The sequence below is a fragment of the Anas platyrhynchos genome, chromosome 32 (assembly GCF_047663525.1).
Source record: "Anas platyrhynchos isolate ZD024472 breed Pekin duck chromosome 32, IASCAAS_PekinDuck_T2T, whole genome shotgun sequence".
NCBI classification, from domain to species: domain Eukaryota; kingdom Metazoa; phylum Chordata; class Aves; order Anseriformes; family Anatidae; genus Anas; species Anas platyrhynchos.
In genome coordinates this window covers 2352465-2366011 of record NC_092619.1, presented here as the reverse complement: position 1 = coordinate 2366011, position 13547 = coordinate 2352465, and the positions used below count along the sequence as shown (strand labels likewise).

The following is a 13547-nucleotide window of genomic DNA, read 5'->3' as shown; positions in this document are numbered from 1 at the left end:
AAAGTACAGATCCCAGGTAGAACTGTGACCTGTCAGCTACTTCAGACAAAAGTGACCTCACAGTCCCTTTCCGTGACATGTTCCTGCTGCTGTCTTATCAACTGCAGAGACAGAAGTGACCTCACAGTCACTTCCACAGTCACATTCCTCCAACTAGACTCCCACAACGACATCCCTTTATTTGTTCATCCCTTAATGCTTACTCAGAGGCTCTCTTTGCCATCACAAACTTGAAGTTCAACACATTGCTAGTGTGGAACATGCTTTGTGTTAAGGGAAGGAATATGGGTGAGCAAGAGAGGAAAGGTAATGGAAAGGGGTTATGGGCTAATTTTGGCTTCAAGGGATATTGTGGTCAAAATTAGAGCAGTAGATTCCTGTCAGCGAGTAGAGTGGCATTTAGATTTCGTTATTAATGTAATAGGTTAAAAAAGGGTAATGGCCTCACATGACTGCTTTAAGTCAGCTTTATGGTGGGATCAACATTACCTGAATATTCTTACCTCTCCAAAATCATTACCTTCTGCTATCCAAGCTCTTCTTTCCTCCCCCAAATCTCACATCTCTACTGCTCATGTTCCCCCTGCCTTCCCCATATCAGTCATCTTCTTAGTGGCAGCTTTCTGATGGCATTCATGAACTCAGAGTATCTGCCTCACCTCTGTTGGCTACTCTGTTCCTGAGAAAGAAGCAGCTCCTAAACCAGCATGGAGAAGGACACAAAGGCTGTCAGAGCACCCCGTGCAATGTGCCCAGCAGCTCTGCAACACCACAAAAGTTCACTTCCTTCCTACATGTTTTGGTTCCAGAATGGCTCCTATGGACCGAGGATAACTTTTTCCCATCCCTCATGAAGGCTTTGTGATCCCCCAGACATCTCGGAGGCAGTGGCCCCGTCTGTGTCAAAAACTGAAAGCAGCCCTGAAGGATGAATTAGGCAAAAGCTGAAACTTCTGACATGACAAAACCTCTTCAAGACCTCTTCCTCTATGGGGTCTGCCAGGGACTTAGGAAGAGAGGATCTCACAAACTATGTGCAAAGCAGGTGCATCTGCTGGCTTGTCATGGAGACCAGCAGATGTCAGCCTAAAGGCACGGATCCCAGCCAGGAGTCAAGGGATGACCTGTCAGCTGCTTCAGAAAGAAGTCAACTCACAGGCTGTTTAACAGCCATTTGCTTCCTACTGGACTTTCTGGACTTACTGAAGTTTCTGAGGCACCACTGCCCTCGTAATATCATACTTATAAAACACTCCCTTCTTGGGCCAGAATATGCCCAGGTTGAAGTGAGCTGGTTGTGATCCTTCCAGCCCATGGCACTGCTGCTGGACTCCCAGCCTCTCTGACGCACAGCAGCTAGTTCCACCAGATCATCCCCCTTCCACCAGATCAGGGGGATGAGTACCCAGAGAACAACTGGTCTTGCTGCTAAAGTCTCAGGCAAAGAAGGCATTAAGCACCTCAGTCTTTTCCTCATCTCTTGTCACTAAGTTTTCTCCCACATCTGGTAAAGGATTGAGATTCTCCTTAGTCCTCCTTTTTGTGTTGATGCATTTATAAAAACATTTTCTGTTATCTTTAACAGCAGTAGTCAGAGTGAGCTCCCGATGAGCTTTGGCCTTTCTAATTTTGTCCCTGCACAGCCACCATGACATCCTGATAGCCCTCCTTAGAGGCCTGCCCTCTTTTCAAATGTCCTAAACCCTCTTTTTCTTCCTGAACTCTAGCAGCAACTCTCTGTTCAGCCAAGCCTGTCTTCTTCCACATTGGCTCGTCTTTGGGCACATAAACACACACTGCTCCTGAGCCTTTAAGATTTCCTTCTTGAGGAGTGCTTAGCCTTCCTGGACTCCTCTGCCCTTCAGAACTGCCTCCCAAGAGACTCTGCCAACCAGTGTCCTGAATAGCTCAAGGTCTGCACTCCGGGAGTCTAAGACTGGTTTTACAATCCCTCCCCTGACTTCACCAAGAATGGAGAACTCTAACATTTTGTGGTCACGCTGCCCAAGCCAGCTGCAAACCACTACATCTCCCACCAGTCCTTCTCTGTTTGTGAAGAGAAGGTCTAGCAGGGCACCTCCCCTGGTAGGCTCACTAACCAGTTGCCTCAGGAAGCTATCTTCCACTCTCTCCAAAAACCTCCTGGACTTCTTCCTCTGAGCTGTATTGCATTTCCAGGATGTATCTGTGAAGTTGAAGTCCCCCATGAGAACAAGTGCTGATGATTTTGCAACTTTTGCCAGCTGCCTGTAGAACTCCTCATCTATCTCCTCATCATGGTTTGGCAGTCTATAAGATATCCCCACCAGGCTGCCTGCCTTGTTGGCCTTCCCGCTGACCCTATCCCACAGGGACTCAACATTATCATTCTCAGCCTCGAGTTTCACAACATCAAAACACTTTCTAATACAGAGAGACACGCCACCTGTGCTGCCTGTCCTTTCTGAAGACCCTATAGCCAGACATTGCAGTACTCCAGTCATGGGAGTGGTCCAACCAAGTTTCAGTGATGGCAGCCAAGTCATAGCTTGCCTTTTGTTTCTTTGCTATTGAACAATGGCTAGAGCTATATTATAATGGACATGCATCAATAAAATCTCTGCTTATGGCCCAGAGGAATTTGGCACTTGAAACATCACTCAAATGTCACCCTGGCACCTCCAATGTCACCCGGTGTCTGCATCTGAACAGCTCCCTTCTGCTCTCTGTCTCCATTCAATATGCTGGGAGCTCAGACAGGCAGCTGACATGCAGCTGCCTAGTTTGTGCCCACCTGAACCAGGTCAAGAGGAATCCCAACTCGTGTGGGTTGTGTGATGCACGGGAGAGGAATCTGAGCCCCATTCTAGCCTCTGGACAGCAAATAAAGAAGTAGATGCCTTGTTTTACTCAGCTGAAACACTTCTCTCAGCAGGGGGAAGGCAGGTCCCTCCCTGTCCTTGCCTGGGTGTTCTGCCTAAAACCAGGACATGGAAAAGTGATTCTTGGACCTCATCATTTTTCTGTATGAGGAATAACAGTGCTGAAAAAGTTTCCTTCTGAAGTAGTGGGAGGGAATATGAGTGATTACTTCTCTGTTTCAAAGTTGATTCCCCTGGAGGCCCAGGGACTTGTAAAGAGCTCCCTGTGCTGATGAGCTGGGCTGGGATACTAGGACCAAGGGGAGCTCCTGGCAAGCAGGCAGCACTGCAGAGAGACAGCTCTGCCCAGGAGCAGCTCCTCTGCACAGCACAGCAGGGCTGGGGGCACTGCCTGCAGGGGACAAGGGCAGCTGGGAGAAGGGAGGGAGATGTTAAAGGCAGTGTGAAGGGGGGATGCTGAGAGCTCACTGCGGGAGAAATCTTCACAGTCCTGAACAGGGTAAGTCTCTGGCTACAGGGCAATACAGCTGTTGTTCCTGTTGCCATCTCCAGATTTGCTGGCAAATCCCTCAACCTATGGGAGCTTTCAGGAGGACGCTCAGTGTTTGGATAAGAGAAGAACAAGCTCCGGAACAGTGATTATCTGCCATAAATAACTGAAGGACAGGACATGATGTTTCTTTCTCACAGGGCTGGCTGCAGCCGTTGTGCAGGCAGGGGTGGCCTGGGCTGTGGTGCAGAGCAGGGTCCCTGCTGTGCCCCAGGGGCTGTGTGCTGGGGCAGGGCCTCTGCTGCCTGCCAGGCTCAGCACTCAGCCTGACGGGGGAGCTGCCCAGGGTGCTGCAGGGAGAAGCTGTGGCTGGAAGGACCCACAGAAGGGCAGGGCAGGGCAGGGTCCTGCTGCTGTTGCCCAGAGGCTGCTTCCTGGGGTAGGCTCTACAGCACCCCCAGGGCATCTCTGGGGGTGATTCTTGACAAGAAGGACCAATTCCTGCACTACTTGCATGGAAGGCACTCTCTAGAGTCTCTGCTCTCATTTTCCTGCCCTGAAGAGCAGTCAGGAGAACACTAATGGAGTTGTCTGGTTGTGTCAGTCACTGAGGCTGTTAGATTATTCCACTGAAGGAGACCTGTAGGTCTGTGAGGAATCTCACAGTTTTCCTCCACACTCTATAACCTATATACTTCATTGTTTTGTGACAGATTTTTGGATGTTGTACTCAGCACCTAAAATACTGAGACACCTGTGTCCAGTGGGCACCTGAAATCCATCCCCACTGGTTTTCAGCAGACGCTGTAGTGACTTTGGCTGAGCCCACACAGGATCTGCCTGGTCTCTCTACACACTTAGGAAGTAAAAGTGAGTGCTAGAGGCAAGAGAACATCTTCCTCAAAGGGAAGTAGTAGTCTGTCTTGCTGAGGAGGTTTCGATGAAACATAATCTATAGCTATAGGTATTGCACAGAGAAATGTCTCTAACTTGTTTGTGTCTTTTCCACCACTGACAGCCATCCATGCTCTGAGGCAGCAAATGTCCAACAGCAGCTTCCCCACTGAGTTCCTCCTGTTGGCATTTGCAGACACACGTCAGCTGCAGCTCCTGCACTTCGTGTTCTTCCTGGGCATCTACCTGGCTGCCCTCCTTGGCAACGGCCTCATCCTCACAGCCATAGCCTGCGACCACCACCTCCACACCCCCATGTACTTCTTCCTCCTCAACCTCGCCCTCCTTGACCTGGGCACTATTACCACCACTGTTCCCAAAGCCATGGCCAACTCCCTATGGGATACCACAGCCATTTCCTACACAGGTTGTGCTGCTCAGGTTTTTTTCTTTTTCTTTTTTCTTTCAGCAGAGTTTTCTCTCCTTACCATCATGGCCTATGACCGCTACATCACCATCTGCAAACCTCTGCACTATGGGACAGTAATGGACAGCAGAACTTGTGCCAACATTGCAGCAGCTGCCTGGGGTAGTGGGTTTCTCTATGGTGTTCTGCACACTGCCAATACCTTTTCCCTCCCCTTCTGCCAAGGCAATGTCCTGGACCAGTTCTTCTGTGAACTTCCCCAGATCCTCAAGCTCTCCTGCTCAGAAGCCTACCTCTGAGAAGTTGGGCTTCTTGTGGTTAGTGCTGCTTTAGCATCTAGCTGTTTTGTTTTCCTTGTGCTGTCCTATGTGCAGATCTTCAGGTCTGTGCTGAGGATCCCCTCGCAGCAGGGACAGCACAAAGCCTTTTCCACTTGCCTCCCTCACCTGGCTGTGGTCTCCCTGTTCATCAGCAGTGGCACATTTGCCTACCTGAAGCTTCCCTCTATGTCCTCCTCCTCCCTGAATCTTTTGCTGGCAGTTCTGTACTCGGTGGTGCCTCCAGCAGTGAACCCCCTCATCTACAGCATGAGGAACCAGGAGCTGAAGGATGCAGTGTGGAAAGTGATGACTGGAGTGTGTCAGAAGCAATAAATGGCCTGTTTTCATCAGCATATCACTTACAATGTTACTCATTATATTCCCAAATTTTTGTTTTCTGTGAGTGTGACTTGATGTTTTGTTTGTTTGTTTGTTTGTTTGTTTGTTTTTGCCTTACTTATGATTGTGTCTACAAAGGCACAAAGACATAACATTTTTCCTCCCCTTCATTTCAGTATCTGCCTGCTTGAGTGACTCCAAGACTTGGTGAAAACAATGAGCCAGGCTCTCTGTATTTTTAAATAAAAGAAAGGACCCTGGAGTGACTTTCTTGCCTGAGTTCCTTCCTCAGACACCTGTGGTGGAACTGCAGAGGCACTTGGCTGTGTGCAGAGGTGGAGGGGAGAAGAGTCCTGGTACAGCAGCATTGCCAGCGAGCCCGAGGGTTTGGTCTGTCCTGAGGTGCTCTCTTCCAACTCCCACTCTCTCCTTCAGAGCCCTTCTGTTTCTGTGAGTTCCAATTGCTCTTGTTGCTTGCTCATTGTGCTGCTGTGGGGAAGTCCTTTGTCCACAGGCCAGGGTCTCTAACACAGCTGGCTCCCTACCAGCACCTCCACTGTAAACTTCTTGAATCACTTTTCCACACATGGGTGGGCATTTCCTTTAGGATGCAATGGAGTTGCTAAAGGCTGCATGAGGAAACGTGAGTCTGGACATGTAGAAGACCTTCTGAAGCATGACCTGGTTGGCAGGCAGAGTACCTGAGGGACTGTGAAGGGCATGCACCTGGTGCTCCTGGGTGGGCTGGAAAGAGGCTTCCTGAGCACAACAGCTCCTTGTGACCCTGTGGATCCTAGCTGTGAGGTCACTTCTGTCCCATCTCCTGCCTGGCCAACAGCAGGGAGGCAGAACCTCTGAGGTCATAAAGGCCTTCAGGAAGCTGCCCCCAACAGGGTGACACATTTGGGGAGGCCAGGGGAAATCTGGGTGAATAAAGGTGGGAAATTTGGGAGAGAGAAGAGGGACTTGGCTAACAGAAAGGAAAGATCTGGAAGAGGTGAGAGGGGTTCAGGCAAGGCTGTGCTGCTGCAACTCTTACTAGGAAAACCATCCATGTCAAGCCCTGGCAATATTTCTAAGCAGTAACCATAAGCCCTACCCCTACATCTAAATGCTATCCCTCTTTCTGAAAGGAATCTACTATTCTTACTCCTAACCCCAAACCTCACCTGGCGTGGGTTAGCCAAGTCCCAAACCCATAAGGCCTTACTATACACTCTTAGCTCAATTCTCACCCTGTTCCTCAGCCTTTCATCCCTATCATTGAATTCCAGCCTTAACATGATTCCTCAACAGAGCCCTGAAGAAAATCCCAACAGATAACATCGTCTCCACACTAGACACAGACTAGAAGCCAATGCAGTAAACACAGGCCTCCCTCTAATACTCTGCCCAACCACTAACTCTGGAAGGCAAAATCTAATCCCTAATCCCTAACCTGAACACCTAAGCCCCAAATTCTGCATCCCTGTCGTCTAGTCACCTAACTGAAGCAGTTTGGCCTCATGATGCTGAGCAGGGCATGAGAGGTCCTACAGCAATCACTTGGTCTTGGAGGAGGCAGGTGAGGTGACATGGATGTTGTCAGGTCACAGTACTCAAAGAGGAGATGGGTGGGGATGCTCTGCCGAGGTCAGCTGTGCCTCAGGATCTCAGGAAGCAGCAGGAGGCCCATGGCTGTGCAGGTGGGTCATGATAGTGCAGTCCCTGCTGCTCTGGGATGTGTGCGTGTGTTGGGTTTGGTGCAAACACCTGGGCTTGTTTCTAATCTCCCACCTAAGCACAAGTGTGGAATAGCTCACCCCCTACCAAAACCCTCCTTGTTTTATCTCATCCATGGAGGGAAGAACCAAAAAAAAAGCTCTGAGCAATTTTCCCAGGGTTTTCTTCTGCTAGCAGCCCCAAAGTAGCAGCAGTGTCTTGCCATTTCCGGCTCATGGGCCTACTGGTGCTTGTCTGGGCTCTGCTTTTTCTTGCAGTTGGGAGGTTGTATTGGGCTTACATGGAATTGGTAGGGCACACTAATAAGCGTTTTCAGATTCTAAAGGGGGTTAGGCAAAATTCTCTGAAATTGTCTTTCTCAAGGGGGAGATGCTGTCTGTTTCTCTAACTGGAAAGCTCTTCAAGACTTGAAGGAGGATGTACAGCCTCTGGGGTGGGTTTCAACCTCCCTCAATTTACTTATGTTTAGTTATAAACACCTAATCCCCACACACTCCCAGGGAGCCACTCAGCCTGTCTATTTTCCAGGACAATCCTGCTATATTATTAAGCTGGAACAGAGCTTCCCTTTGCAGCTCTCTGTGGAGCCTCCATGTCCCTGACATTACTGGCATGGTGGCTCAGCTTGAGCTGGAGGAATGAAGCATGCTTTCTTCCCTTGTTCAAATTGAAATGCTTGTGAGGAACGCTTTACATGTGCTTGATGCTTGAGTACAGCCTTGGGCTCCTGTCTCCTGGTAGGAAGGTCACATGGAAGTGGGCAGGATCTTTAATTCTCTTACAGATGGATTTTGTTGTAGGCCTTGCAATGGGACATGGTCGGAATAGAAGTGTCTCTCTGCTTTTACTTAGGCAGCTTAGATAGATGAAAGAAAGGAGCATTTTCACAGCCTACTTTGGGTATGAGAGCCTAGGAAACATTTAGATGAAGTAGGAAGTACTTCAAGGAATGTAAGCAGGCCTAGAAAGTGACCTATTGACTGGAGTAGCTATGTGCAGTTTATGAGTGTTGTAGATGTTTACATGCCAGCTTCAATCAGGCTCATGAGGCTTCATCTATTTTAACATTTCTTTGTGCACACCATAGCCTCATCTGAACTGAGAACCAAAATACCATCCTCCCTCCTCCTCTTTTCTAAACACTAGCCCATTTCTTGATGAGGATATATATTTTTTTCCTTTCTTTTTCCTCCTGTTCATCTATATTTATGAAACAAACAAACAAAACAAACCTATCCCTTACCAAATCATTTAACAAAACAAAATATATTTTTATCCTTCAGTTCTGATCTGCTCAAGCTGGTACTATTATTATATTATATGCCCTCTCTTCCTTATGGGGAGGCAGCAGGCCCTCCAGGCAGTGTTCCATCATCCCTATTCCAACTGCCTGCTTTATTCTAACCTCATTCTCTGCAAGACGATTGGGCTGAAGTTTGCAATGGCCTGATGTGCTCATGCAGCAATATGGAAACTGCTCTGCAAGCTCTGTGCATTTACTTATGGTCAACTGAAACCAAATGCCACTTTGTCCTTGTAAGTGACCACCAAAGGTCACTGCTGTCTGTCGCTGGGGCTGGGGACCCACTGCATGGGGAACTCCACTGGCTTTAGAAGAGCACTCCTGCACGATGTCAGGCAGAATTCTGACCCAAAACTGGACTGATTTTGGTCACACCGAGACTAAAGGTCAGACTGATCTTAACGATGTCCTTCAGAGTTTTCTTTACGAGTATCTTTTCTGTTAAGGGCAGTGTCCCTGCAAATGATGTATAAGATAGACACCACTTTAGCTGCTTTTATTTTTAGTAGAGTTTTGGGCTTTCTTAGCTTTTCCTGAACTTTATTCTTTAGCTGAAAAAAAGTTTATTTCAATGAACTCATTTTGACTTTGCTGAGTAGCTGCTCTTGCAATTGCTGCTACAGCTACTTGAGTCCCCTCCCCAGAATCAGAACCCGTGGCTTTGGGCTTTTCAGTGCTTATTACTCGTTTAGTTCTTCCTTTGTGCTTCCATGGTGGGCAGGAATAGGCTTGTCACCCTGTGCGGCGATGGGGGGCAGGCAGGGGTCTCCCCTCTGCTTGCCTGTCTTCTTTCAGCCGCATGCACAGGCAGTAATGGGACTGAACTGGGGCATGCTCCTGGCCTCTTCCCCTGGGCAGGGAGCCCTCAGAGCTCTGCAGGGCAGGCAGCACAGCCCCAGCCAGCCCCCAGCAGCCAGCTCCCACAGCCTGCTGCACCACAATTAATGCCCTGCCCATTTCACAGCAGGCAGGGGGTGCCCCATGTCACAAAACGCTGGGGACGGTCATGGCTCTGGAATGCTGGCCCCAACGGCAGTTGGGCGGTTGGGCAGGCCTGTAACGGCTGCCTGTGCTGACGGGGAAGCTGCACGGCTGCCTGCTCCTCCTGCTCAAGTGTCCGCTCCAGACACAATCTCAACCAGAGGAAGTCAGCTTCTTTTTCCCCTCTCTTCAAGCAGGACGGTGACACGATTGGGTCAGGATGGGAGTGACCGCTGCATGAGGATGACGGGACACGGACAGCCTCGGTGAGTTGTTGGAGACCCTTGGGCACTCAGGCAAGCACTGCCCATGGTTACAGGGGGATGCTGCTCTGTTTGGTGCTTTTCCTCTTTCAGACAGAAACACACCTAGTGATGAGACTGGACCATGGCACACTGCTGGCCTCTCTCGCTTTGGGAACTCAGCCAGAAAAGATGCCAATGCTCTACAGGACGGTTAATACAGCCCAAAGCCATTCCCCACCACAGTGTCACCACATGAAGTGGGAATGTGACACATTTAAGCTACAACGAACATCTCCTGGGCATCAGGAAGATGGGAGATGGACAGCCTTGGTGTGAGGCTGGGAGAGCCTCATGCAAGGAGGAAGGAATAGCTTCCAGTGCTGAGAGGGGGTGGCTGCTCGGTTTGTCGCCTCCTCTATTACAGCTGGAGACACTGACAGGGATGGAATGAATTGCCTGATCTTGTGCCTCCTAGAAGAACAAGATCAGGCAATTCCTAAATATCGCAAGTCAGGCAGGCGCGGCAGGAGGTCGGCGTGGCTGACCAGGAACATTCTAATGGAGATTAGGCGGAAACAGAGAGTGTTTCGCTACTGGAAGGAGGGCCAGGTGACATGGAAAGAATACAGGGATGCTGTTCGTGTTTGTAGGAAGAAAATTCGTGTGGCTAAAGCACACCTAGAGTTGAAGCTGGCTGTGTCTGTGAGAGAAAATAAAAAGGGTTTTTTTTAGATATGTGAATGGAAAAAGGAGAACTAAAGAATACATAGGGCCGCTCCTTGATAGGGAAGGTCTCCTCACAGACGATGACATAGGCAAAGCAGAGACGCTTAACGCCTTCTTTGCATCTGTCTTCAATGCCGATGATGGGCTTTGGGACCCAGGGTGCCCCGAGCTGGAGGACCGGGACGGTGGGGATGACAAACTCCCAACCGACCCTGAACGTGTGTGGGATTTGCTACTCCACCTGGATCCCTACAAGTCCATGGGTCCGGATGGGATTCATCCCCGGGTGCTGAAGGAGCTGGCGGACGTCATCGCGGAACCTCTCTCAATTATTTTTCAACGATCCTGGGAGTCTGGAGAGGTCCCGGTAGACTGGAAGCTGGCAAAAGTTGTGCCGATTTTCAAGAAGGGTCAGAAAGAAGACCCTAGCAATTACAGGCCTGTCAGTCTCACGTCAGTGCCTGGTAAAATCATGGAGAAGATGGTTCTCGAACGTATTGAGGCGCACCTGGGGGACAAAGCAGTCATTGGTCCCAGCCAGCATGGGTTTGTGAAGGGTAGGTCCTGCCTAACTAACCTGATTTCCTTTTATGATAAGATCACCCGTATGGTGGACCAAGGGAAACCAGCTGATGTGATTTTTTTGGACTTCAGCAAGGCTTTTGACACGGTTTCCCATAGGATCCTACTGGACAAAATGTCCACCATACAGCTAAATAAAAACATCATATGATGGGTGAGCAATTGGCTAACGGGCAGGGCCCAAAGGGTTATGGTGAATGGCGCTGCGTCAGCCTGGCGGGCGGTCACTAGTGGGGTCCCTCAAGGCTCCATTTTAGGGCCGGTACTTTTCAATATTTTTATAAACGATCTGGATGTAGGAATAGAAGGTATTTTGAGCAAGTTTGCTGATGACACCAAACTTGGAGGAGTTGTGGACTCTGTTGAGGGTGGAAAGGCCTTGCAGAGGGATCTGGATAGGTTGGAGAGCTGGGCGATCGCCAACCGCATGAAGATCAATAAGAGCAAGTGCCGGGTCCTGCACCTGGGGCGGGGAAACCCTGGCTGCACGTACAGACTGGGCGATGAGACGCTGGAGAGCAGCCTAGAAGAGAGGGATCTGGGGGTCGTGGTAGACAGCAAGTTGAATATGAGCCGGCAGTGTGCCCTGGCAGCCAGGAGGGCCAACCGTGTCCTGGGGTGCATCAAGCACGGCATCGCTAGTAGGTCGAGGGAGGTGATTGTCCCGCTCTACTCTGCTCTGGTGCGGCCTCACCTCGAGTACTGTGTGCAGTTCTGGGCACCACAGTATAAAAAGGACATGAAACTGTTGGAGAGTGTCCAGAGGAGGGCTACGAAGATGGTGAAAGGCCTGGAGGGGAAGACGTACGAGGAACGGCTGAGGGCACTGGGCCTGTTCAGCCTGGAGAAGAGGAGGCTGAGGGGAGACCTCATCGCAGTCTACAACTTCCTCGTAAGGGGGTGTCGAGAGGCAGGAGACCTTTTCTCCATTAACACCAGCGACAGGACCCGCGGGAACGGGGTTAAGCTGAGGCAGGGGAAATTTAGGCTTGACATCAGGAGGGGGTTCTTCACAGAGAGGGTGGTTGCACACTGGAACAGGCTCCCCAGGGAAGTGGTCACTGCACCGAGCCTGTCTGAATTTAAGAAGAGATTGGACTGTGCACTTAGTCACATGGTCTGAACTTTTGGGTAGACCTGTGCGGTGTCAAGAGTTGGACTTGATGATCCTTAAGGGTCCCTTCCAACTCAGGATATTCTATGAAGCCATGGCACACTCCTGGACTCTCTCGCATTGAGAAGTCAGCTGGAAAAGGTGTCAACAATCTCCAGGACAGGTAATTTCGCCCCAAACCACACCCAACAATGGTCTCATTGCAAGCAGGACAGTGACACGCTTGGGCCAGGACGGGAGTGACCGCTCCATCAGGATGACGGGAGATGGATTGACGTGGTGAGATGCTCAAGTCCATCGGGCACAGAGGCAGGGTCAGCCCCTGGTCACACGGGGATGCTGCTCTGTTTTTCCTTTCTCTTATTAAATCCAGACTCACACAGCGATGGGAAGCAGACAACGGCACAATCCTGGCGACTATCCTTTTGAGAAGACATCTGGAAGGAACATCCAGCACTCTCCAGGATAAGTAACATCACCCCAAACCTCATCCACCACTGTCCACAGAAATCAGGAAGGTGAAAGATCAGACTAGGACAACAGTGACTGCTCCATGGAGACGACGGAACACGAAAAGCCACGGTGAGTCGCTGGAGACCCTCAGGCAAAGAAGTAGAGGCAGCCTTGTGTCTCAGGGAGGTGCTGCTCTGTTTGGTGTTTCTCCTTTTGCAGCCAGAATCACACAGCGATGAGACCAAACCACAGCACACTCCTGGCCACTCTCCCCTTGAGAAAGTAGCTGGAAGGAAGAGCTGCTAATGCTCTCCAGGACAGGTAAGATCGCCCCAACCTACACCCCCAGTGGTCCACAGCAAGCAGGAAGCTGACAGAATGGGGGCAGGACGGGAGTGATCGCTGCATCAGGATGACAGAACAATGACATTATCGGCGAGTTGCTTGATACTCTTGAGCAGAGAAGCAGGGGCTGCCCATGGTCAGAGGGAGGTGCTGCTTTGTTTTGTGCTTCGTCTCTTTCAGTCAGATACACACAGCGATTAGACCAGACCACAGCAAACTCCTAACCTCTCTGCCCTTGACCACTGAACTGGAAAGAAGAGCTGCCAACGCTCTCCAGGACAGGTAGGATCGCCCCAACCCACACCCACAAGGCTCTAACTGCAAGCAGGACAGTGACATGATCGGGGTAGGACAGCAGTGACTGCTCTATCAGTACGATGGGACAGGGACAGCCTCGGTGAGTCCTGGTAAACCCTCGGGCACAGAGGCAGGGTCTGCCTGTGGTCACAGAGGGATGCTGCTCCGTGTGTTCTGTCTGTTATTAAAGCCAGACACACAAAACAATTGGATGAGCCCACGGCACAATCCTGGCCTCTCTCCCATTGAGAAGTCAGCTGTAAGGAAGAGCTCCCAACGCTCTCCACGACAGGTAAGAGCGCCCCAACCCACACCCACCAGGTTCCATTAGCAAACAGGACGGTGACATGATCGGGGTAGGACGGGAATGACCGCTCCATCAGGATGACGGAAAATTGACAGCTTCAGTGAGTAGCTGGAGACCCTCGGGCAGAGAGGCAGGGGATGT

At 50.3% G+C, this 13547-nt stretch overlaps 1 pseudogene; it reads left to right on the top strand.

Moving 5' to 3' along the window:
• Nucleotides 1–4392: 4392 nt before the first annotated feature.
• Nucleotides 4393–5325, top strand: LOC140000452 (olfactory receptor 14A16-like; annotated as a pseudogene).
• The last annotated feature ends 8222 nt before the right edge of the window (nt 5326–13547 follow it).